The sequence below is a fragment of the Nylanderia fulva genome, unplaced genomic scaffold, assembly GCF_048542155.1.
Source record: "Nylanderia fulva isolate GAGA-0341 unplaced genomic scaffold, ASM4854215v1 Scaffold4, whole genome shotgun sequence".
NCBI lineage: Eukaryota > Metazoa > Arthropoda > Insecta > Hymenoptera > Formicidae > Nylanderia > Nylanderia fulva.
The window spans coordinates 1,740,196-1,766,136 of record NW_028190476.1 but is presented as its reverse complement, the minus strand read 5'-3'; the positions used below and the strand labels follow the sequence as shown (position 1 = coordinate 1,766,136).

The following is a 25,941-nucleotide window of genomic DNA, read 5'->3' as shown; positions in this document are numbered from 1 at the left end:
GAGTCCAACGCGCTCCTGCGTGGTAAATAATTTTCGTCAAAAGTGTCAACTGTCACGTTTTTCACGTGCATGCTTATCAATTGCTAGTGCTTCTGTTCACTCGGTATGACAGCCACTTGCAAAAGCTGCGTACACCTGATAGATATACACCGCGACACACTTTTGGATGCTAGATACGGTGCGCTTACAAAAAGTATTCACGAATACGAAGAATCCCATGAAGGCATGAGCATTCGCGGAATAACGAAGCATACAAAACGGTGTATATCCATACGTCGTGTACGACATCCGATAACATCCATGCAAGCAAGTGCATGCAGGAAGCACAGAGCCGAGTAACGTTCTCGATAAGAACACGGCAATTCTACATTTTTATATCTCGAACGGGGAATAAAACGTGGAGAAAAACAAAACGAAAGAAATCTGCAGTTATTCCGATTTTAGATATCTCGCCTCGTGTATCTGCTAATCCGAATATGCACGAAATTAGCGGCGCGAGGCGAGGATCGTAAAACGTTAACCCATTTTCATCTTATCGATCCGCTCTCGGGTCGAGCGGAAGCAAGAGAGAGAGAGAGAGAGAGAGAGACAAACGAAGGGAAAGGGACAGCCGGGGAATAATGCCAGACTAGTCGTTAAACGAATGCTTAAAAGCGCTTAGATTGGTGTCTACCAATTGGAGCAGATGTAAAATCGAAACGACGCGTACGATTCTATCAAGTGTGCCGTTCAGATCAATTTGACTAATCTGCCACATTATTATTGGAAAAAATGCAGTATGAAAAAAATTTTCAGGTTTGTGTAATACAAATTAATGTTATTTTATTGCCATCAAGTAATTTTGTACAATGACAAGCTTAGTATTTATTTTATCTTGTCAAAGTGAGTAATAAGAAACTGATTGCGGGATATTTAAACGAAGTGAAATTGAAAAAAATTTTAAAGATATAACGAAGTAAAATTTAATCATTATATTAAAATTTCATATAAAATTAAATCCACAAAAACAATTAATACGCGAGTGAATTATTGTGATAAAAAATAACGTAAAATATTGAACGAGTTATACAGCAACAAAATACGTAAATAACACGAATTTAAGTGCTTCAACACTGTTGCTGATAAGACCTTCTCTCCACTAATATTTACGTTTCGCGAAAGGAAAAGGTTAAGAATAAGAATTGCGGGGTAGCAAGTTTTTTTACAAACCTCATCCCTTTCCTCTCTTTCAAGGACAAATGCGTGTGCATATATCTATGCTCACCCTTACGAACACATGTACAATCATACAGAGATGTGCGCGCGCGCGCGCGCGCAGTCGAGATTCAGGCCGGGAAGGCAGAGGTGGGTTCACCTTTTGCAGGCTCGCAGGTACGTGCACGTAGGTATACGCGCACTCGATTGGCGTCGACCGGCGTCCCGGGAGGGGCGCGACGCCAGCCAAGAACGGATGTTGATACTAAACCGCGGCCCGAGCTGCTCCGAACGACAGTTCAACGAGCGTGTGTTCCGAGGCCGGATCACGGTGGTCCATCCGAGCCGGCCGGTCGCGCAAAATCGATTCCGTTCATCGATCATCGGCCACGTTTGCCGCGTTACGTCATTCCGCGAGCGGGAAACGGCGCGCAGTGGACACCACGGCGGAAAAGATCGTGATCGACAAATTTATTTTCGCGAATCTTCGTGGTTTGACAGACGTGTTCAAGACTCGATTTGGAATTTAAGCAAAATTGATTATCGCGCAAATGTCATCATCGTCATCGTCATCGAGGCGGTGAACTACTAGTCACGTGACTCTCGCCAAAAGGAGATCAACCGGCGCGTTTGAGATCCTTTTGACAATTCTAGAGATCGGATCTTCTCGCAGGACGACGCGCCAGGACGACGCACGAGGACAGTTGGATAGTTCTCGTACGTATTTGATATATGTGTGTATCGCGCGTGTTTGTGTGTGTCATCTGTTGTGTGTTGATTGAGTCACAGTGTTGTTCGGTGGCGCGCGCTACGCGTGAGTGCGATAGGAGTGCATTCGCGGGGGGGAGAGAGGGAGAACGCGAGATTTGAATTCTCAAGTGCGTGCCACTTCCGGAAGCCTGCGTGCGAATGCCCCCGAGAGATGCGTCCAGCAGTGCGGTCGCCACGAGTGACCGCGACAGTGCAGCATCCGCTGCTGCAATCTGTTCGGCCGAGTGAGTTCCCGTTCCCGATTAATCCGCTGATATAGTTCATTCGACTTTTCCTTCGCTCGTCGGCGACCTCGTAAAATCGTTCCCGCCGACCCTTACGTTCAGCTCCAGGTTCGTAAATTCGGTGATCCTGCGAGGCTGACGAAAGGGTCCCGAATTCGTCGAAAGTTAAATAACAGGAAATGAGAAAACGAAACATGTCTCAATTCGAACAGATGAGTTGTTTTCTTTTGTCTGAAAATTGTGCAGATCGTAAATAATATATGATCCGAGGGTGATGAATAAATTAATAAATCCACGTAAGAGCGATTTGAGGATTGAGAATTAGATTTTACTCAACACGTCATAGTGATTGACAGCGCCTGTGTATCACTATTTTTGTATCCTTCACAAGACAATTCGAAACTCTTGGTTAAACAGATTTCGAGATAGAATATGTGATCTAGTGAATCGTGGCTGAGAGCGCAAGATTTATTTCAATTCGATTATTACTTCCCGAGGGAACGTTCGAACTCTGTGTTCCACTTCAAGAGTGAGTCGAGGATGAAAAGAAGCTTGACTTAACATACTCAATATACGAGTCTACATTTCTGCTGCTCCGTTATTGGTCAGAAAACACGATATGAAATTTCTGCTACATAAACAGTGATCTGAGAAAAAACAAAGGGATTTTATTTTAAATAAAGTTATCTTTCTATCTTCTACACGATCATTTAAACTTCGTAACTTTATTCAATAAAGCGATTCTCGGATAGGATATGAAGTTTAATTTAACTTAGAAGCGCATTGGCTTTATTCTATTTGTTTCAATTCATTTGTTCTTTCATAGAATTATCAGTTCGTATTCTGACTCATAAAGGATCGTTCGTGTATGAGAAATGAATATTGGAAAGAGATTATTCCAAAATCGATGGTTCCATTTATGAAGGAAGATTCTAAAGCGCAAATTAAAATTTGACTTAATGTATATCGAAACTCGCTTCTCGATTCTCGAGAAATATCCGACGACAATTAAAGATCGGATCACCGCGGTTCTAATTAATCGACGGCCCTAAAAGCGCCGACAAGGATCCGCGTCAATTACTCACTTCGCGAATGAATTTTTAAAGCAGAAGAAACGCAAGGGTCGATCGTTACTTCGCGAATGAATATTTCAAGGACACGCCGGTGGTGTTTAATGTGTAGCGAGTATAAGCGAGCTTCTCGAGATATAGAATGTGCAAATTGAGGAAAGGTTGATTATAAATAATCATAAAAGTTGATTAGTTGACTGTAAAGATAAACGGGAAATACGAGAGAAAGAGAGAGACTTGATTGTTGCTTTCGTTTTGTTCCTTTCGAGAAGATTTCAGATTGCGAAAGTTCCAGACTGATATTACCGATCGTAAACAAGACCGATGCATTAAGGATTTTCATTTGTCGATAGTAGCATGAATGTTGTATGAGCGTGGTTTCTTGAGAGGAGGATCTTCCTTTGGAAGGTGATCGTGAACGTCGAATTGGAATATCGAATATACGATCGAACATAGAGAGTTTATGTGTTGTTCGATAAACGCGAATGATCGCGACGATTAATCGTCGAAGACGTATACACGGTGTGTTAATAATAATTAACGGATTGCGCGACTGCGATCCTTAATTCTTTGCTCTTCGGGATGGAAATATTATAAGAAAAAACCGGTCAAAAAAAAAAAAATAAATAAATAAATCGCACAGTGAAATGATAATTGAAATGAGAGTGATTACGACTAATTATATCTAGATAATTAACACGTATCGAGAATCAGGCTTCTGTAGAAGTATCGATAGAACGAAGAATGTATGCTATGTGCACGTTGATCGAAGTGCTACATCAAAGGAACGTTTGACAAGTGACTAGAACTCGTGCATCGCTGCAACTAATTAATAGTCATTAACAGTAATTAATACTGTTTGAACCAATTCGCGAAACTGCATGTGTTCAATCGCCGACAAAGGATACGAGTATCGAAGGAAGAAGTATTGAACCAGTACATCGAGCAATAATCGTGCATCGCTGACAGCTAATTGATAAGGAATAATTAATGACGGATGCGCATCGCGTTCTCTCGATTCCGACAATCATAAATCCTCACGAGTACCGATCAAAAGCAGCGAGAGAACTAGGACAGACACACACACACACACACACACAGAGAGACGAATGATCAAGACCTAGATTTTAGTTAATTAATGAATCGTCGCACGGTTGACTAATGTCTCATAAATGCTTCTTAATACATATTATATTGAATTACATGCCACTTGCAACTCTCTCTCTCTCTCTCTCTCTCTCTCTCTCTCCTCAAAGGAACCAAAACGGGCACAGTGACAGCGAACGCTCAGGTTCTGATTAATCAGACTAATTAACTCTCTATGTGCTACAGTGTATACGACGTTTCGTCCTTTGATAACGTCTCGTCTTCGCACGTGTGATGTATTCGCGTATGATTGAAACGCGCGATTTTGGAAGGAACACAGTGTGACGTTTATGCGCAGGCATAATTAACGCGACCTAAGGACAGCTGAGGGATACCGGAAACGGTCGCGCGACTGGACATCTACATTGACATCTTCATTGACGAATCGTTCGTTCCGAAGAACGTCTTAATTAATAATCACGCAAAGCCATTGAGATTCGTGTGCCGTTTCGCATAATAAGGGAAGAAGCGTTCGGTCGGGAGAAGAGCGAGAAAAGGGACGGAGAGAAAGAAAGAGAGAGACGAGGAGTCGCAGAGAGAAAGGAGAGACGGACGAACAGAGAGAAAGGAAGAGGCTCCCGGTGCTACTTCGTCCTCCTCTTTCACGTCTACTTTTTATCGTTTCGCGAAGGCCCGAAAAAGAGTTCTCACGCCGCACGCGAGAGAGACCCCGAACACGCACGCAGGCACGCACGCACGCACGCACGCACTCGCCCCTCCGAGAGAGAAGCGGAGAGCCCGCGGCGCGCGAGGGATCTTGATTTCTTCCTGCTCGTCGATTTTTTCCCTCCCTCTCGGATCCCGAGTATACTGCCGGTGCAACGCGCGAAGGTGAGTCCTTTTGATCCTGCAATGCCGGGATATTACTACTACTATAGAATAAGAAGCGCGAATTGAAAGAGCACCGGAGACTAGCTTCTTCTTACAAATTTTAGCGAAACGCGAACAGATGACATTTTTACTAATTTTTTAAACTCATCGTCCGCTTTAGAACATTTATTTCGGAATAAATGTTGAAAAATTGTTTATGCAAAAAATTCGGTATCCCTTATCTGACATATCGCTTTTATTAAGGGAACAAGGGTGTTTAAAAACATACTCTCCTGCACTTACTTATTTATGCGTTATAATATTATGATTGTATTGAATTTGAAAATAAAATCTTTAGAGTTGTGATAAAAATTTCAATAAAAAATCATGTGCGCTTTAGAAAATTTATTTCGAAATAATTGCTGAAAAATTGTTTATGCAAAAAATTCAATATTTTATTAAGGGAATAAGGGAATATTTATGCTATAATATTGTTATGATTGTATATAATTAGATAAATGAAATCTTCAGAGTTGTGATAAAAATGGCGCGAATAATAGCACAATAATTACCAACTACGAATATTAGTTCATGCACCACATACCTGTTTGTGCGCAACTCCGAGGTAAATCTATTCCGGGACAAACTAGGAAACCGCCCGAGGCGTTGCATGTGCAAGTGCTTCGTTAAGTCATAACTCCGCCGTGCTATCCGTTTCGATCATCGTGTAAGTTTCTTTTAATCTGATGTGTACGAGAGATCTTGTGCATTGCTCAAATTCGGAATCCTGTAAAGATATAAGATAATAATTTTATTAGAGATTTTTAAAATTCTTTCGAAGCACAATTTCAAAACACATACGTCATTAATTTCAGTCATCATAATTTACATAAATTACAACACATTTAACTCCAATATAATTATATACGTCATTATTATACTTTGAAAAGACATCCTGTTGAGCGTATCCGATACTCTAAATGTCTCTCGACAAGCTTTTACTTTCGCGCCAAATACATAACAAAAATTGCAGAACGGAAATTCTAGAAAATCCTTACGTATAAGTCTGCTTATAAGTTCTTGAATAAATACAACGCGGTACGTGAAGGAGCCCACCACTTAAATTACGGCTGCGAAGGTATTGCACTTGTTCCGGCGCAACGCGCTGGAGAGAGACAAAAATGCGCCATTTTCCGGAACAAATGGTCCCTACATATGGAAGCAATACGCACCTTCGTGCGCCCATCCTCGGTATGAAATTATAACGGATATATCGCAACTTTCGCCCCATAACGCGCATTCGTGTATGCACATAGCAGGTAGATAGTACGCCTTCGCGTGGATGATTTGTGCTCGTATTGCGAAAGTAAGAAGCGGAGAATTAGCAAGCGACGTAATTTATCGATATCGATATCGATATTAGCGCCGGCAAAATATCGTAAATGTCAATTATCGGCTTCCATCGGCGGCTAGAACTCTCTACGGGATCCGAATTTATGACGTTAAACCTTAGGAAAATGCTGTAAAGTTAGTTTCACATTGTGAATCCTATTCGCTTCTACTCGCTTTTAATATTACTCTTTAAGTTGTTGCGCTATTTCGTACCGCGTTGGTCAATGTTGCAATTTTTATTCCCTACAATCGTGATATAATTGCACGAAGCTATAATACAATTGCAATTTCTATTACCTGTGTACTCTTTAGTTAGAAAGTTTGTAGCTTGGGCAGTCGACAAAATTGGCAATCATTATTCTTAATTATTTTATGTTATGTACTTATTACGTAAAGAGTCATATCCTGTCTTGAACGATTATACGATCATTATTCATCATTCGAAAATATTTCGCATGCACTCTACAATTACGTTGATTGGCAATATTTCTCTCGGCAATATATGACACAAACCTGATATTTATAGTAAATTAAATTGCTTTTTTCTCTTTTTCATGTCACAGAGAATATACATTTTTTAAAACTCCGTGACTCTAAATTACAGGATTTTCACGCGCAGCGTGCGTCCAATTCGATATATGGATTCTTAAATTTGGAGCGCCTCACATCTTATTCTTACATTTAATTACGTCCGGGCCGTAACGCTCGGAAAGAGCCATTAATTAAGCGGAAACGTGACGCAACGACGTCGCTGCGCGATCGGGTCCGACAATGCAGCGATGCTATGCCTCCCGGTGTTAAATGCGCCCGGAGCATCACGCTTTCTCTCTCTCTCCCCGGAGGACAAGCTTTCCTCTCGTCCAGAGGTACAAACTGGTTTCGGAAGAGAAGAGAGATGCCTCCTATGCCTTCTTCTCCGCCCTCTCATTCTCTTTCTCACACGCCGAAGCGGAGTCGATCAAGCCGCTCGCTCATCTTATTCTTCAGGTTCTATATCTCGACGAAAAATCTATGTCAACCGACATGTTGACACGTGTTCAAACGTTCGCGCGGAAAGAAGGGAATCTTGGGAGGAGGCTTGGAAGTCGGGTTACTGGTATGCAGTGTCGGATTTCGCCGTCTCTCCCTGAAGAAGAGAGCGAAGGGAGAGATCGTACACACCTTGAGAGATATATACGCATATATGCGTGTATATACACACGCGACACCCATGCAGCCGGCTCATGAATCAAAACTATTCGTGACGGGAGGAGGCGGACAGGGACAGAAAGAGGGAGGACATATATACGTGTTTGCTTACAATAAGCGGGAGGTCATGTCGCGGTAGCTATATCGCGTTGCCCTGATCCGAGATATGAATTTAATTTTATTATGACGTGAGTCGGCCGGTTATCTTCGAATCGCGCCTTCGTTCCCGTGGGGAAAGAGGCGAAGAAAGAGAGAAAGAGTGATATATACGATAGAATGATGAGAGAAGAGAGATAGGACCGTAGACGACCTATTTTAATGTACCGACTGACCTTTTGAAAATGTTGCGCTCCGGGCAAAAAAGGCAGAGACGCGTAATTGTTCTGTTGGAGAACGTTTGATCGACGTGGAATCTGGAAACAATATAAACGGATAATGGTGAACGCGATGAATACTACTGCGCGAATCTCGCCAAGTTTCATTCCCTTGTAATCTCGCGCAAGCTAGTTTGCTGGAATTGCATGCGCTAAGTCACTCCCAGGTGTTCCATGAAATAAGTACTTGCGTAAAATCTATAATCACTCCCAGATATTCTGCAACGTTGCTACACAGTCGTGAAAATTTAGACAGAATTGAGCCAAAGTGCAATAAGAATGTGAAATAAAATACACTAACTGTATTAAATAAAAACGAAAAAATTAATAATTACCACATTAAATAAGGGAGTAAAATATACGCGGTAAAATACATACACATAAATATGCTAATTGAATAAAGGGCTAATTTTACGGTCAGAATAATGAAAGATGCAGGAGTTCAATTAGTCGATTAGTCGTAAAGTGCATATAACACGTCATAAATTTTCTATCGATTCAAGTTACATGAATTAAGAGAAGATAAGATCGGACTTGGAAATTAGAATATTAATTTAATATGAATTAAAGATTTCGCAGATTAATTGCATTAAATTGCACGGCACAATTTACATAAACAGCCTAATTAAACTGACAATGATATCCGGTGACTTTTATTGTCGCCTAGCATGACTGCATTTCGCGTATGCGTGCACGCGTGAAACCATGACGTGCACGCCATCACGACAGACAGACGCGGTTCGGTACTTTGCGCGCCGGTAAATTAATATTCGCGAGTGGGCGGCGCGCGTATAAATATTCAAAAGTAGGCACGTTCGGCCGTCTCGTCTGACTCATTGGATCGCCGGCTGAGTCTCCCTGTCCGTTTTCACTTTCTGAACGTTTTCGCTTTTCAGCGCATCGCGGCTTACACACCCATAAATCCCGGATAACGGATAGGTGAGAGTTAGCGAAAAAACGCATGAATGCAATTTAACCGACACATGATGGCAGCCATATTTAATTGTGGCAATTAGCCCGAAGAATCGCATTACGGAATCTATTTAATTAAAAAAGACAGTTTAACGAATAAATTAACTAACGTGAATACAGAAACATTATTCAAGATTCACTGAGATTTTTACACAAGAGATATATATATTTAGTTTTTTGATATTTTTATATAAAAATACGTGTTACTGATTTTTATTATCTCTTCACAATTTACATTAAATCATTACATTGCGAATTAATTTATTGACTTATTAGGATTTACGAGATATTTTAAATATAAAATAGTTTAAGATATTTTAAATATAGGTAAATATAAATGTTGTTGTTCGTGCACGACTTTAACTTAGCATGGTCCTTTAATTTCATTTAGTCATCGTTCATTTACATCATATATAGAAAAAAATGAATTTTGTGTACTGCGGGATTAATAACCGGCTGGAGTTATCGCGGTTCGAGGGAATTAATTGCATCGCGTTGATAATTAATGATCCCAAATCGATGGCATTTGAATCAAAACTGATAGAAATGTAATGCCACTCGATTTATATCGTATGCAATTGGTGAATATTTCAATAATGCAAACGTGGTTCGTGTGGTATATTTATTTCAGTACGCGAATAATCATCGCTGTTAAATAGGCGGCGCTATTTCAATCGTGGGTTATAAAAATGTGATAACGTATTGATTTAAACAAATATTTTTTACTGTAGAGAGAAAATGTATTTTTAAATAATATATTTCTTAAAAGCGATATATGTATGTGCGTGCAGAGTGATTTACGTTAGATTGTACAAGTTTTTTTCTCAGAAGTTAGAAATAGTGACAAAATTATAGTAAATCGAAACACTAGTCACTAGGAATTTTTTGAATGGATATTCCTTTAACAGAATTTTAATCTTTGTCACATCAGCACACACATACAAAATTAACAAAGCTACTTTAAAGTTTAAAAATTAAATTTGCGCGAGAGGAAAGAATATTCAATTGAATTTTCATCGAGAAAAAATATTATATTTGATCGCACATTCACAGAGAATACGCTTCTAAACTTTGATATGAATTTCATAAAATGATGATTTATTTGGATACAAATACAAAGTGGTTTTGTATGTATATGGTTTTGTATGCATAAATTAATTAAAATGTATATTTAGAATCATATATGTATAAAATAATATATTGAATTAGTAAACATGTCATATATTATTGAATTACCTAAACAATATAAAGTAATAGTATCTCTAGCATCTTCGACAAAACATAATTATTAATCTTTGTAGTTACAATCTACCAATAATATTTTGTTTCTCATTAATTTCAAGTAACCCTTTCTTATATAAGCAGAATTTTAATTTGCAACTCGAATGTCACGTACGCGTTTATACATACTATATATATTTTTTTTACATACGTTGTCTTGTCAACCGGCACGTAAAGAGCGTGCTCGTACCCGCCGATTCTCGATAACCTTTTTTTTTCAAAAGGGCACGATGTGGGCGCGCATAACAAAGATGAGTTTACTGGGATGAAAGTCATCTAAAGCCGGAGCTATCTCTATTCACATAGCGAAGCGCCAGAGAGAACGGCGCGTCGGGGTCAAGTCGCGCGCGCGAGCGTAACTAGATACTTGAGAAACTCTCATTACGATGATCCGCCGGCGCAATAGTCGCGCCCTGCAAACCAATATTAAGAAAGCATTGTCGCATGTTATATCGGTGAATCGCTTCCATACATACAGCCTGTCAAACAATGCACGGGTCGTCGAATTATTAGCATTTGCGTCGGCAATCTGCTCCCTCGATCGTAGTTTCAAGAGCATTTCAATCTGCTGATGATCCGTGATAATAATTAGCGGTCTCTTAATGAATTTCGCATTCTATCCCATTCTATGCCGGTTAATGAGAAATTTTTTTCGGGAGATAAAAATAAATTATAGAAAATTTGAGAAATAAAAATAGAAAAGCAAGTTATAATGGAAAAGAAGCAGAAAGGGGAGAGGTGCTTTTTTCTATATTCTTATTTTTCTGAAATTTATGTGGAATTGAGATTAATGAAAATTTATTTTAATATGATATTTTTAATATTGTTACTCGTGATTTATAAGATTGCAATAGAAATATTTGACACATGGAAATGATGGTGGCAGAACAAATTGTCAGCTTATCATGCTATTTTTGAATGAAAAATGTTTTTCTTTCAATTTCGAGTTTATTTGATTACAGTAGCTTTTATATTTTTAAGAGCTGTAAAACAGTAAATTTCTCTGAAAATATGAAATTTCAGTATTTACGAAGTTTAACATTATTATAAAAAATCGACTATAATTGTGCGATTCACGAATTAATTACAGTCGTCATTTAATGCATTTATTTGCACGATTATTCTCTTAATTGAAAAAAATTAATCTGCAAGAGAGATAATAATCCAAATAAAAATACTTTGTATATATTTTCTGCCGAGCAATTTATACATTTCAGTTGAAACAATAGTATACTATATAAATATGCAAATAATTATGAAATTGTGCCGACATGACAAGAAATAAAAGCGAGTCGTACCTTTTCTTTTTGTGTCACAGTGACGTTACGACCTACTTGGATATTAATAGCAATATAATTAAAAACGGCAAGACCGCATCTAATTGCTAGATGGAATTAGTTATACATTGCGTACATTTATACATGAGATAATCAATCCGGAATTACCATTATAGACATCTTTGAATTACTGCTCTACACGATATCTCGAGTTTTTCGCTTCCACAAAGGGACAAGAAGATATTTATTGTCTCGAAGTACCTATGAATGTTATTATACGTTATTATATTGTCTTTAATGTAAGTTTTAAGATTTAAAGCTTCCTGAGATTGAATAAAATGATTGATATCGTATTATGAGATATTATTTTAGCAAGATATTAAAAATGTATTATTATTTATGCAGATTTTATATCCCTATGTATTTATTTTATTGTAAAAATTTAATTTAAATTATTTTTAAATTTATTCCTATTCTACCATTTAAAAAAATTCTTACATAACTGTAGTTATATATAAAAATGTTAATGTTTTTTAAATATTTTTCAAAATGTAAATTAAATTTTTGTGATAGAATTTTATAAACTACTTCAAAAACAATTTTTGCGTTTAGCATTTTTGAGTGGATGCAACCAAATTGCATTTTAATAAATGTCACTGTTTATGAATTTTTTTGACAGAATTTCAGTTACTTTGTGTGTGTATACTTATTGTTCTAAATTAAATATGTAAAATAAATCGCATAATCATAATATAAATAAAAATGAGAAATTATCGTTTAAACTTTAGCAATTAAATTAGATTAATCCTTTAAATGTTCGACTCGCTTCAATCAACATATTTATCACATTTTATTACGAAATCTTTATTATGATGGAGTCTTCGGCATTCTTATAGGCCTTTTCTTATTTTTATCAAAATCGTCACTGCTTTTCATCAATTAATACCAACCATTTAAATTCATCAGTCTATAATGAAAAATCAATGCTTCAAACACAAATTTCGAATTAATTATCGAATTTAGCATCATGTTTTAGTTTGAATCAATAAATATATCATTCATTTATATCAATAACTGCAATAAAAATAATTCATTGATAATAATCGACATATATGACAGTCTTCTGCAATAAAAAGAAGTAATAAGCATTATAATTTATATCTCAATCATAGAATAATTTAAGATATCGCGCACCTTGTTGCAGGATCAAATTATAATACCGCGATTATATAACTGCAGTATACACTTAATAACGCCACGCAAGCTGGTTTTCAGCTGAACCACGTCGCGGCGAAAGGGTTAATGAAGGCGCAGTCGTGGCTATTGCGGGACCATAAGCGGCATTAGCTTTATTAAATAAAATCGCATCAAGAGGATCGTATAGGACAGAGTTAATTGAATGATTGGGCCTTGTACGCTCACTGGGCGCGTTGCATATCGAGACACACATACACACACACACATACACACACACACACACACACACACACACACATACGCACATACACAGACAAAGTATATATGCGTTTGGCCTCTATTCAGCGCGCGTTCGTTCATACGTCGTAAAACACTTTGGTGTATTTCGTTTGACGCAGTTTGCGCATTAGTAATGCAAATTCCGCGCCGGCCGGCCGGCTTTGGCAGTGCGGGTTTTCAGAGATACCGATGCGCCCAGTGCCTTTTCGGCCGTTCGAGAGGGATGGAAATTCCGCATTGCCAAGGGCGCGTTAATTTTGATATGTACATCCGCAACCGCCGGGCGAATTACACCACCGTCATGCATAACGCATGGCAGCCGAATGGAAATCGACTGCATCACCGAGGAAGACGGAGAAGGAAAGCGAGAAAGAGACAAGAGGAAGAGTCAAAGTAGTAGTCGACGTTATCTTCTTCTCTGCTGTCTCTCTCTTCCTCTCTTTTAACTGTCTAGTGATACTCCACGCTTCGCGATTCGCTATCTGAGAACGAAACATTCAATCCTCTCTATATTCTCCCGCAATATTGTGATGTCGCTGTAAATATTAAAAGTTGTTTTCCATTTTAAATTCACCCGATTCACTGTTCTTAAAGCTGGAATAATATCGTGTAGGATCAAAACCTGGAAAAAATATACCTATGTGTCAAGAAAGAGAAAAGAATTACTACTTTTTTCTTAACTGATATTGTTTACGTTATCGTAAGTATTGAGTCTCTTAAAATTATTGTCGTTGTTTTAAATATTGAAAATTTTTTACTTAAAAAAAAATAAATAATTCAAAGAATTATGCGTGGATTGGTGGATTTGTGTAGCGTATATCGCGACGCGTTAAAACTCAAGTATATTAATGGATGATGCGTCTAATAATATCACTATAATCAAGAAGCGTATATTAGTGTTACGATAATGAACAATTAATTTATAGGATAAAGTAAACTTTAGGCATTGCCAGATTCCTGTAATGTTATTCCGTCGTACATCTGAAGCTGTACACGATTCCTTTGTATGTAACACGTTTGTATAAACGTTAAAATAGATTATGTTTACTTGTCGACGATTATCTCATACAAATCCTCTAAAGTGAAAGAGAAGTTTATCATAAATAATGACAATCTCTTTGACTGTTGAAACTCATTTCAATAACTAAGCGTGAAACAATTCTTTAAAAAATTATTACTTGTAAATTCAATCACTTATGTCGTTTATATTTGATATTGCGTTTCTTTTTCATATACTTGACGCGGTTCGCCTTCTGTTATTGATCATTTTTATCTTAGAGAAAAATCTTTTTCTCTCTTTGTAACGGGAAAATATTTTCCCCAGCAAATTTTTCCCAGGACAACTCTCAGAACAGTAGACAACCTTTTGATCTTTTATCATTTGCACCGTCGACCTCGCCCTTTCTCAACGTGTTACTTTGCATCGCTCTGTTGCATCGCTCTGCGTTTTGATTTGTAAAATCGTCCCATCTGATGTCTCCACTTTTCTTCTTCCTTGCTATTTTATTCCTCACGAGACGCGCTTATTTTCGGCACCGACACAATTCCGCAGGCGTGAAGGGCGCTCTCTTTGCAATCATTGCAGATGCTTTTCGTGAAAGTATCAAGGGTCACTGCGAGCGCGCAAATTGCGGCATCCGCAACGGGTCACGCATACACAAGGGATGGATTCTTGGAGCAAATGCAAATGATGGCCGAGCTAGCTCGCTGTTTTCCTTTGATCTTCCTGAGCATCATTTCTGAGATATTTACTCCTCGTATCATTTTAATATTTCGTATGAAGTTGTATACATCAGAAGCACATTTTTTTCGTGTTTTATCCATCATTTTTTGCCAATAATTTCTGGCGCGCTTTGTGTAGACATGACGCAATAAAGTGCATGCAAAATTGTATGAATATTAAATGTATTATAAATCATTAAGTATACATTATATATAGATTAGTTAAGAAAAAGTCAATTTTTTATAGTGAAAAATTTATAATTTTTTAAGCAAAGAATATATAAATATTTTTTTATGAAATTATATAATGAAGAATATTATTGTTATATAATTTTGTATGATTTATTATAAACCTTTCTTTTTGATGAAAGAGTAAGAAAAATATTTAAAATATAAAAATTTTAAGATAAGAATCAATAACGAACAAGAATGTGTGAAAATCGGCGTGATTCGGGAAATTTTTATTTATCATAAATTTAATATTTTCTACAATTCAGAACTTGCAAATATTTAATATATATACGTCATAATTCATACTTTTTGTCGACTACGATTCTGCGATCGATGGATAAAATACGTCGAGCGACATTCGTGCGACGTGATCGCACAAACATGTAGATGTTATTATCACGAACAGAGACTATACGAGAGAGTTTCTGCCTCGATCAATCGGGATCTCTCGGATTACGTTCTACACGCTGGCCGATCCAATTCTGTTGCCACCCAGCCCGTTATCTACCTAATTAAACGAAACTAATACTGACATTGCACGTAGCAAAGCTGAAAACGAACCCGTACACGTAGACGAGCTTGCCGAATCCATTTTTCTCACATGTCTTTATAGGAACGGCTAAGCTTCAAGATTAAATACAACATTGTAGAAAATACAAGTACTATAATGTAGATAAATAACCGAATATTTCGAATTGTTTCACGTATCATACTTGTCCTTTCTTAAATATACTCTATTGGATGATAAATTAAAGTCGCAATGCTCAAATATCCGGTTTAATATAATTTTTTTATAGAAATAATCTATGAATTTGCTACAAGAAAATTTATTTTCAAATAATAATTCTTATTTAATCGGAAAGATTTGATTATTTGAGAGAGGAAAATAGATTATATGTGTATGTATAAAAATATAATGTTTTAAAGTGCTAAGAGAAAATATATATATCCCGATTTAGTCCCTACCTCGTTTACAATCGAGATAATACAAATGGGTGAGCTATCGTTTTTCGAAAAGCCCCGAGACACACTAATCAGCAGGTTAATCGCCTAGGAGAGCAGACTTTAACTGCACGCAAAGAGGCGGTATTCTCGCGCAAAGATACGCAAAGGACATCTATTAGATGCGATTGATCTCGCAGGATTCTCCAACGAGCGGCATTACTTAACTCTTAATGCCTCGTCCGAGAAACGATCGAGTTTAATCTCGCAGAAGCTACGTGCCACACGACAGAATGCAGTAGCTTTCGCATGCCTTTCTTCCCTCTTCCTTCTTTCCTCCCTCCCGCCTGTCCTCCCTCTCGAGTCTTTCTCGCCGCAGGATGCAGCTACCAGGCAGATGAATAGATAGCGGCTAATTTTCAGCGTTCATTAGAGCTGCGGGTCTCCGTACGCGTGTATTCTCGTTGCGCTCGCGCGACACTTACTGCCGGACTCGTACTTGCACACGCAGGGCCGCAATATAATCTTTCTCTAATCCATTTGCAACTGCGTCATCGCCCGGTTAACTCTTCACCAAATTGATGATGTTACGTGAAAGTCATTTATTCTTTTACATATATCTCTTTGCAAGAGTTTGGAAAATAACGTCAACGAGATTACGCACTGAAAAAAAAAAATTTTGTTGGATTAACAAAAATTCTGTTCAAAAAATGGACGAAACGGAATTCTGGTTGAATCTACCAGAATTCCTTTTAATACAATACAACAAATATCTTGTTTGCACCAATAAACTGATTTGTTGTACAAACAAGATGCTTGTTGCATTAAAAGGAATTCTGATAGATTCAACCAGTAATTCCGTTTCGTCCATTTTCAAACAGAATTTTTGTTAATCCAACAAAATTTTTTTCCCAGTGCGGTGCTATATGTAAAGACGAAACTGATCTCTACTATTATTCATTCGCGACGATCTAGATTTTTTTTCAAGCAAGCAAACTTTCAACCAACATCCTTAGAACATCTTCAAGAATTTCACTTGGTTAGAACGAAGCGAGACATAAAATTCCGTATAACAAAATATCGCGCTGCAGTTCGGATTGCATCTCGGTGAAGCGAAAGCATCGTCTTGGGAATGGTTCGGCGCATGCAGCCCTGCTTGTACGATGCGAAGGCCGCTCGCGAAGCAACCGGTACACATTACGTACATGTACATACGTGTGTCTCTACCGGTGGTGGCAGCGTAGAGATCGCAGCGGGGAACATACAGGCACGCCAAGAGAGCAAATAAAGAGATCCGGCATCCCGGAGAAATCTAATTCCTAATTGGTGCTTCGCTCTGTACTCTGCTCGTGTCGGTTATCTACCGCTATCGAAGCGCACGACTGGACTTTGTGTACCACTGCTGCTGCTTGCAGAAAGGATACTATCGAAGAAGAGAGAGAGAGAGAGAGAGAAAGAGATTTGAAAGCGAGTGCGACAGAACAAGACGAAAAGAGGGAGACGGGACGGGGGAGAATAATGGCTGCGGTTTAACTGTCAGACACAAAGGGGGTCGAAACTGCCGAATCCATACGAGGAGCGAGAGGGTGAGAGAGCGCGAGAGAGCCCTCCCGGGCTCGATTACAAAAATTGAATGTAGCCTCACCTGTCAGTCGGCGGGACGGACGCGTACGTTATCGTGTTAAGTGTAGAGTGCGCTTTATACCACCGCCGGATATTGGACGTTGAGAGATCTAGCGCACAAAAAAATTATATATATATATATATATATATATATACAATATATATATATCAATCTCGTAGAACGTGAGCGGATGAAAGTCAAGTCGGATTCTTAGCTTGAGTTATTCTCATGGATAAATTATTTCCCATTGTGTTTAACGCGCCGGGGATCTATCGCGTGAATAGTGATTGAGAGGGCAAGTGAATGGAAGAGGTCTATATGTCATGCTCTTAAGCTGTATTATAGCTATAAATTGTTCTTCCTCACATCGAGTCATGCATATCGTCGATTAGTATAACGACATTACATCCTTTTATAAATATTATCGATTACAATGCCGGATAATATTTAGCGAACACGGATGAGTTGTCGATGAATAAACCACGTTTGAAATCGCGAATCACACTGCTGTATTATGTATCACATATATTTTTTATTTTAAAATTCTCCGATAATTTTTGGTTATCAGAAATTTAACGATCTTCACTCAACGTCTCATCATGAATTTAAAAGAGTCGAAAATACAGGACATAAAATAAATATTGTTTATGCACGTTTTAAGACATCATAGAATTAACATGTCAAATAGAATATTATTTCGAGAAGGACTTTACATATTTTTGTACAATAGTAAAGTTGAAGATAAAATTTATTTATAAAAGTTTTCCTCTCATTTCTCACATTTCTATTCTTTATCGGTGCGATTATACATAGCATAGTAAATGCGCGTTCGTAATAATAAAAAGAGAGAAAAAATCTCAGGAATAACTATTCTTTTTGTTATAAGGCTCAAACTTTCTTTTCTCGCACGTCGAAGAAAAAATGAACCAAGATTCGACGAGGTGCTGTCGAAGGGTTAAGCACCACGCGGCCTTGAATACGGATTTTTCTCACAGGAGTTAACTCGGCATAAAATAGAGCCGTGTCCGACGCACGCATCGCATCGCATACACTCATTCACTCACACGCTCGCTGCGATTGCATTTACATCGCGTTGTTGTGTTTGCGAGAGAGAAGAAAGGCAGAGTAGCTAGCTCGCGCAATTTAACAGCGGCTCGTTCGTTAACCCTTCAATAGTTGCGCAGGTAATTGTAACGTTTGCGAATATGATGAAAATCGCTTGCCAAAAATTTCGCATTTTTTTAAATGTTTTATTTTTTGTAAAATGGAGAAATCTTTTAATATGTAATCATAAAATTTATTTCTAATAATAATTCTTCTAAAGATAAGAGAAAATTGTCTAATATATATATAGCAGTTTAATAATGATGAGAGTTTAGTAATAATGAGAGACGTCTTCTCCGAGAGTAAGAGTATAACTTGCCAAAAATTTCGCATTTTTTTAAATGTTTTACTTTTTGTAAAATGGAGAAATCTTTTAATATGTAATCATAAAATTTATTTCTAATAATAATTCTTCTAAAGATAAGAGAAAATTGTCTAATATATATATATATATATAGCAGTTTAATAATGATGAGGGTTTAGTAATAATGAGAGACATCTTCTCCGAGAGTAAGAGTAACGAATGACTGCACAAGTCGGCAGTCGGTCGCACGTGAAAAATTGTGTCACCCTAAAGAGCTAAAGCAACGGCGTCGACGGTTTCTTTAGCATAAGAATGTCAGGATGCGCCACGAGATATTCGCGCATTGTTCGGCGAAAGAAAAATACGTGGCGGCGGCGTCCGGCGAGTGATCGAGTGCAGTTATGACGCCCCGGACGGCGCACTCGTATTCGAATAAAAGCCGAGCGTGGGAGGTGAAAGAGTGAATAATAACTGTGAGAGTAACGTCCGCCACGCTCTCGGGGAGGCCTCGGCTCGCTGTGACTACTCTCGCATCTCAATTCGTTCGTTTCACGCTTTCGATCGTAGGGGTATATACATTGTTTTTTATATATTTTTTTATACACACACACAAACCGTTTCAAAACTACAGCGTTCTCTTTTATATATTTACCATTCGAAATTGAAATCGATCATTCTTGGGATATTTGATCAAATATTAATTTACAGAGCTAAATGCTTCAATTAAATTTGTACGAAAATAAATTCCACACGTAAGTAACTAAAAAAACTTATTGCTTTGTATTACCACAAAACATTTACCAATAAATATGAGATATCTTGAATAAATTAATGAAAACTATATACAATTATTATAGTTGATTTTCTTAAATTAAAGGATGCAATAAATTTCATATCATGTAATAAATATCAAATTGTAGTAACTACACAAACCTTTTTTTTTTTTTTTGCAATTTTTCCAAGTACAGTTTTTTCTGTATGACTACTCATCTACAATTAATTATTAAAAATATTTCACACTGCTGTTTATAAGAATTGCTTTCCTATTTAATGAATAAATTGACCTTATATATTTACATGATTGGTACCACAAGAAAAGTAGCTTATAGACGTTGAGTATGATAAATGTAAATTCCTAAATGGCTGCCGTAGGTGATAGCTCGCGACTCATAAGCGTATCGAACCGTGTCGAAGCAAGTTGCTCGTCGTTCGAAAGGAAAAGTAAACGCGGAGGCAAGGCCGGGAGATATGAGAGACGAGAAGACGAGAAGCGATATAGTATGCAAAACACGAAGTATCGTCCTGAGAAGCGAGCCGCTCTCGGCTGCACCGTAATTGGCCGCGCGCGGTGCATTCTTATCCTCTCGGAGTTGCAACTCGTGTACGGGGCGCTCTCTTAAATGTTGCGGGCTCTAAGCACCGGATATACGATAATTGCTGGCGGGAGTCGCGAGGGCACCGCGATTGTAAAAACGAGTCTCGCCCAAGGGCGGATCTAAAACCCTTCATAGCATCGAATTGAAAACTAGCATCCTCAAAGAGTGTTTTCATTATTACTGCGCACTGCCTCTTTATAGTTCATTAGTCTTCTTTAAATAGTCGTATTGTGTAGGCTGTTAAAACGTAGAGAAGAATAATATTTTATACATATGTATGTATATATAAAATAGAGTCCGCCTTTTTAATATTCCGCGAGCGCAATTCTCTCGATATTCATTATTTATTATTTCATTTTCGATCTCTATTTCGATCGACTGACTCGTGAGCTTAAAGCGTGAGTTAAACTATATATATATATATATATATATATATATATATATATATATGTTTTAAACATATTTTTGAAAAATTTACCTAAGCGTGATCTGGTGTAGCTCCAAACGGAAAAGCGCATCGGCATACTGAATTCCAGAAGTAGTAATTGCAATTCGAAATAGTTTTAGTTCACATTTTGAGCTCGCGAGTCAGTCGATCGTAATAGAGAACGGTGAAATAACGAATATCGAGAATCGTGTTCGCGAGATATTAAAAAAGCAAACTCTATTAGCACACGCGACGAAATAAATTAATGACTTTTTCTATAAGAAGTAATCAAATATACTGGTTTTAAATTTTGTGTTAATTTTAAATCGAATACATTTTCAGAATGCACGTGTTTTAAAAAGATTTATACAAAGAACGAGATTATACATTTTTCATTTATAATGATGTAGAGATGTAAATTGTATTTCTTGTTTATTTATGCTACCTATTTTTATCAGCATAAATATATATATATGGATTTAATAAATTTTTATAATTTAAAATTACTTTTATATAATTAATCTATTAGCTATTACAGTAGAGTCTGTTATAAATTAACTTGTGATAATTTTTCACGGAATATTATGTATTACAAAATATAAAATATAATTGTCGGAAAAATATATATACTTTTTTATTATTATGTATATTTGATACAAAACGCACATTCTCTCTTGATTCTTATAATACAAAATACCTACCCTACATAGTGCTTTGCAAAACACTCCAAATGTCTACATTCTCAATTATGATATAGCTCGGTCTTTCATATAAATGCCATCGAAATGAAAGTCACGCGAAACGTTTCGAAGGGCTAACTCTTCTTTGAGCGACGACGAATGTGAGGAAATTATACGTTGCGTGTATCTTTGATCGACGATACGGAGGGAGAGAAGGTGTGTGCAACTATGTGTAATGACGTTGATGATGCGCCGGCATAATTGCGGCGATGCCGAGAAGTGTTTAAAGTACATGCGATTGCGATTTGGATGCCCGATAATGAGCCATTGTTTGCGGATATTATTGCATATAGTTGCATCATTCTATCTCTGAATTTTTCACACTTTAGTTGTAATGAATGTAAATTGCACGCCTTTTCTGATTCCCTTAAAAAGATATGCGTGAAGTATCGGAAAATATATACACGAAGGTAAATCTCGTATTGCGCCAACAATAATTGCTACGAAAACTCCTAAGTTCGTGATGATAATTCTAAGTATAAATGTTAGATTTTAAATAATAATTATACTGTTAAATATCAGCAATCAGTATTGAAGAAGGATTTGCGATCTAATGTAACGCTGTCCAAAGCGCTTACGATCTTTTCCCTCTTTTAAGTCTACGAAATCATTCAATTCTCGAGATGTCCTCTTATGATAATCCCATAGCGTTGCGAAAGACACGTGTTACCTTTAACCCGAGTCGCGTGCAGGTTCTCACAGAAGGACGACGGGAGCTTGGCATTTTCCTCGCGACGTTGACATCTTCGGGATTCGCGGGCTTCAAGATTACGGCTGCTATTACGTCTTTACCGTCGCGAAAGGTGAGGTTGCCGAACGGAGAAGGAGAGAGAAAAAAAAATCCGTCTCCTCATGCATTTTGCATGAGGGGAACGGTTTTGTCAATACCGTTGTTGTGATCGAAAATTGCTCCTGGAAGATACGATTTGAATAAGAGGGCATCGGGGACCATCGCGGTCGCCTCGCGTTGAACTTGAATCGGGAGCCGACTGTAACGAATAAATTGCTCGCATTACGTGCGTTGGTTGCCCGGACGCGACCTTTTTCGCGCCCGTCGAATAGACGAACTTTCGCATCGGTGGTTTATCCGCGACACCCGCGTTGTCGCATAAATCTATGATACGTACATCAGTCCTGCTGAAAGGATGCTTCCTGGGAACTGTTATTGCGAGAATTCTTCGAATCCCTCGACGCGTGTGAGCGCTACGTTTACATATAGGAATTGTGCGTATCGTCGTAATATCATTTTTGGAGGATACAAAAAAATGATTCGGGTCTTGTCTTTGAGATATTTCCCTCTCGAAGAAAAAGAAACTTAAAGCGCGTTAGAATTGATTTGTGATCGGAGTGTAACATAAAAGTCTTCGCATTATTATATGAATTTAGATAAAAATTGTATAGTCTACTAATTGTGTAATATTTTGACATCAGTGCGATGTCGCCAATATTAATATTGTAATATTTTAAGCTTCTACGTGATTTATCTCTCAAAATGTTAAGCCACAATATTAACGTCGGTTTATCGTCACCGATATTCGCGCTCTTTGATAAAGCCAACTCATTAAAAACAGATCAATTACATGGCTCATATCACATACCGCGTTAAGGGCTTTGAGATTTGCAACGATTCGTTCGACGTTGCCACTCATATGCGGTTCAGTCAGCTCGTTGCGCTATCGCAGACGAGTAACAGAATGACAAACTACGAGCATCGCGCCGAAACGCAAACGCGGAGTAACGGTACGTGTTACACTGTTAGCACATTAATACGCGAAACGAGCGGAAATCCCCTTGCACGAGAAATGGTTCCATTAGTGAAATGACCGCACGAATGAAAAATCGTTCGCTGTTGCGATTAAAAAGTACGATCGCGACTGTTATCGCAAAAGAAGGATGTCTTTCACGAACGAAATTTTTTCATAGGTCTCTTTATGGATCTGTTATGGCCTAACTTCAAAGGAAATATTAGTTTGTAATTTTTAATAAAAATTACGGACAAAAAAATTGCGCGAATAGCGCGAAAGAAACGGGCTATTGCATTTTCATCATTCTATCTATATTTTTTATTTCACACCTATTTCTCCGCTTTGTAAAGAATATCATAGAGTGAACGTTCGCACGTAACGCAAACAATCAAGTCCTGCCTCCGAACACGGGTTGACGCAAAGCGTCCAGAATTGCATCCAGACTTTTATTGCTTGTCTTTTGCATTGCATCGATGCCCCGCGGGGCGTTAAAAACGAGCTTTTTTTAAAAAAAATATTATGCACTTCGTTAGTCTTTTCACATTTTACAAAAGCTGTACTTAAAAAAAAAAAAGTAAATTTACAATAAGAATATTATTCATTACTATTAATAGATTTTTTAATTTCTACTCTTTTAATTTTCTATTCTCCCTTTTTTTATATTTCGTTTTATTTTTATGTCACATGCAAAATTAGATTTTTACTAGTTGACAATTAATGACACAATAATGAATAAAAATATAAATACCAAAATCTGATAAGAGAATCACATCATCGCATTGTAATTCACGTAATTAATATCGTTTTTCGTTCTTTCTTTTTTATTTCGCACTTCGTTAGTCTTTTTACATTTTACAAAAGCTGTACTTAAAAAAAAAAGTAAATTTACAATAAGAATATTATCATTACTATTAATAGATTTTTTAATTTCTACTCTTTTAATTTTCTGTTCTCCCTTTTTTTATATTTCGTTTTATTTTTATGTCACATGTCAAATTAGATTTTTACTAGTTGACAATTAATGACACAATAATGAATAAAAATATAAATACCAAAATCTGATAAGAGAATCACATCATCGCATTGTAAATTCACGTAATTAATATCGTTTTTCGTTCTTTCTTTTTTATTTCGATGCAAAGTCACATATATCTAATCACGTGTCATGATAATGAGAATAAAAATTGTCCACTCAATTACTCCGGATCACCATTTCTGCCAAAAACGAACGATCTACATACGAGATGCACAGAAAGAGAAAGAGAGAAAGAGTCAGAGAGAATGTTAAGCCGGCTATTAAAAGCACGTAATACCCATAGTTAACTATACGCGGGCGCGTTTAGCGCGAAACGCGCAAGTTACGGGCATTATTATCCATCCGCTGCGCTTGCGGCCTTTTTCCATTCGGCACGGCAGAATGCGAAGCTACCGTTCCGCCGTAATAAAAGCTATTTCACTTCTTAATCCGCACCATGGCAATTTTCCGAGTCGAAGCGAAACGTAGGGACCTTTTTGCCAGGCGTCTCCTGTACCGTTCCGTCCCGTCCTATTCCGAGCGTTTTCTAACGCGACTTTCCTGCCGCTATTCATCAGCGATCATACTATGCGTTTTTTGTGCTTAGTTTCTCGGTTCGTTATTAGAATATTCCCTTTAGCTTTGTATCCGCGCGTATATAATTTGCAGTCTGATTGCTCATTCATTAACGTATTAGTTACAGTCTCGTATATCGATTTATTATACATATTTATCAATTAAAATAGCGATTATATGACAGTAACAGACAATAAGCGTAATTTAATAATAGTAAATAATAATCGTAATACAAGTATAAGATAACAATATTGTGTATCCGCAAGAGAACCGCACATTAAAAGTTGAATATAATTTTACTATAATACGGATTTCATATCTTTAGAAAAAGAATTATAATTTGGATCTAAAATTACGCGAATAATTTTTTTTATTTAATGATAAGTCAGCTTTAAAAAAAAGATTTGTCATCAATTTTCAAATATTTTTTTCGGAAACATTTATCTACTTTTAAGTTTCTTTAACTTTTTGTTGCTCCTAATATTATTGAATCATTCACGTGACTGTATTTACATTATATATGTATATTATTTTCTATGATAATAAAAAGAGTGATATAAGAAAGAGTACAAATATACATAAAATATTTCATTTCAAACACATGCTTTCGCACGCACATTATTCCATTATATATCGATTTTAATATTACGTACGTATATACAGAGTAGTATATAATTTGTTAACTAAAAATATTCATATAAATTATCATTTGCATACTGAAAGGGAACTCTCGCTCGTCGATTTTATTTTATTTTTTTTCTTCATTCTTCGCGTGTCTCGGTCACTTTGATCATTTGATTATTTGACTCTTCCCTTTTCGCGAGCCATATTTACGGAGTGAAACGTAGCACATCCCCATTATCTGCGAACAAGTCGACTCCAAAAAGTTCGCGAAGCGTATGCGTGTAATAAAAAGAAGACAACGTTGCGAGGAAGAAGGCGACGAGGTAGGCAAGGCTG

General features: G+C 37.2%; 1 protein-coding gene and 1 long non-coding RNA gene across 3 annotated transcripts in view; one reads left to right on the top strand and one right to left on the bottom strand.

Annotated features, from left to right (window-relative positions):
- LOC114944897 (uncharacterized) overlaps positions 1–25,941 on the bottom strand; it is a 188,784-nt gene that overhangs the window by 82,909 nt on the left and 79,934 nt on the right. The window contains exon 6 of the long non-coding RNA XR_014925468.1: positions 5,820–6,002. This is a non-coding gene — a long non-coding RNA (uncharacterized LOC114944897). The remainder of the gene's footprint in view (positions 1–5,819; positions 6,003–25,941) is intronic.
- Positions 1,506–25,941, top strand: part of LOC114944894 (latrophilin Cirl) — a 422,503-nt gene continuing 398,067 nt past the window's right edge. Inside the window, exon 1 of one of the 2 annotated variants that reach the window (XM_085486054.1) lies at positions 1,506–1,911. The gene's annotated coding sequence lies outside the window, so the exon portion shown is untranslated. Of the gene's footprint in view, positions 5,237–25,941 lie in introns of both variants that reach the window. The other variant, XM_085486055.1, reaches the window with a different exon arrangement.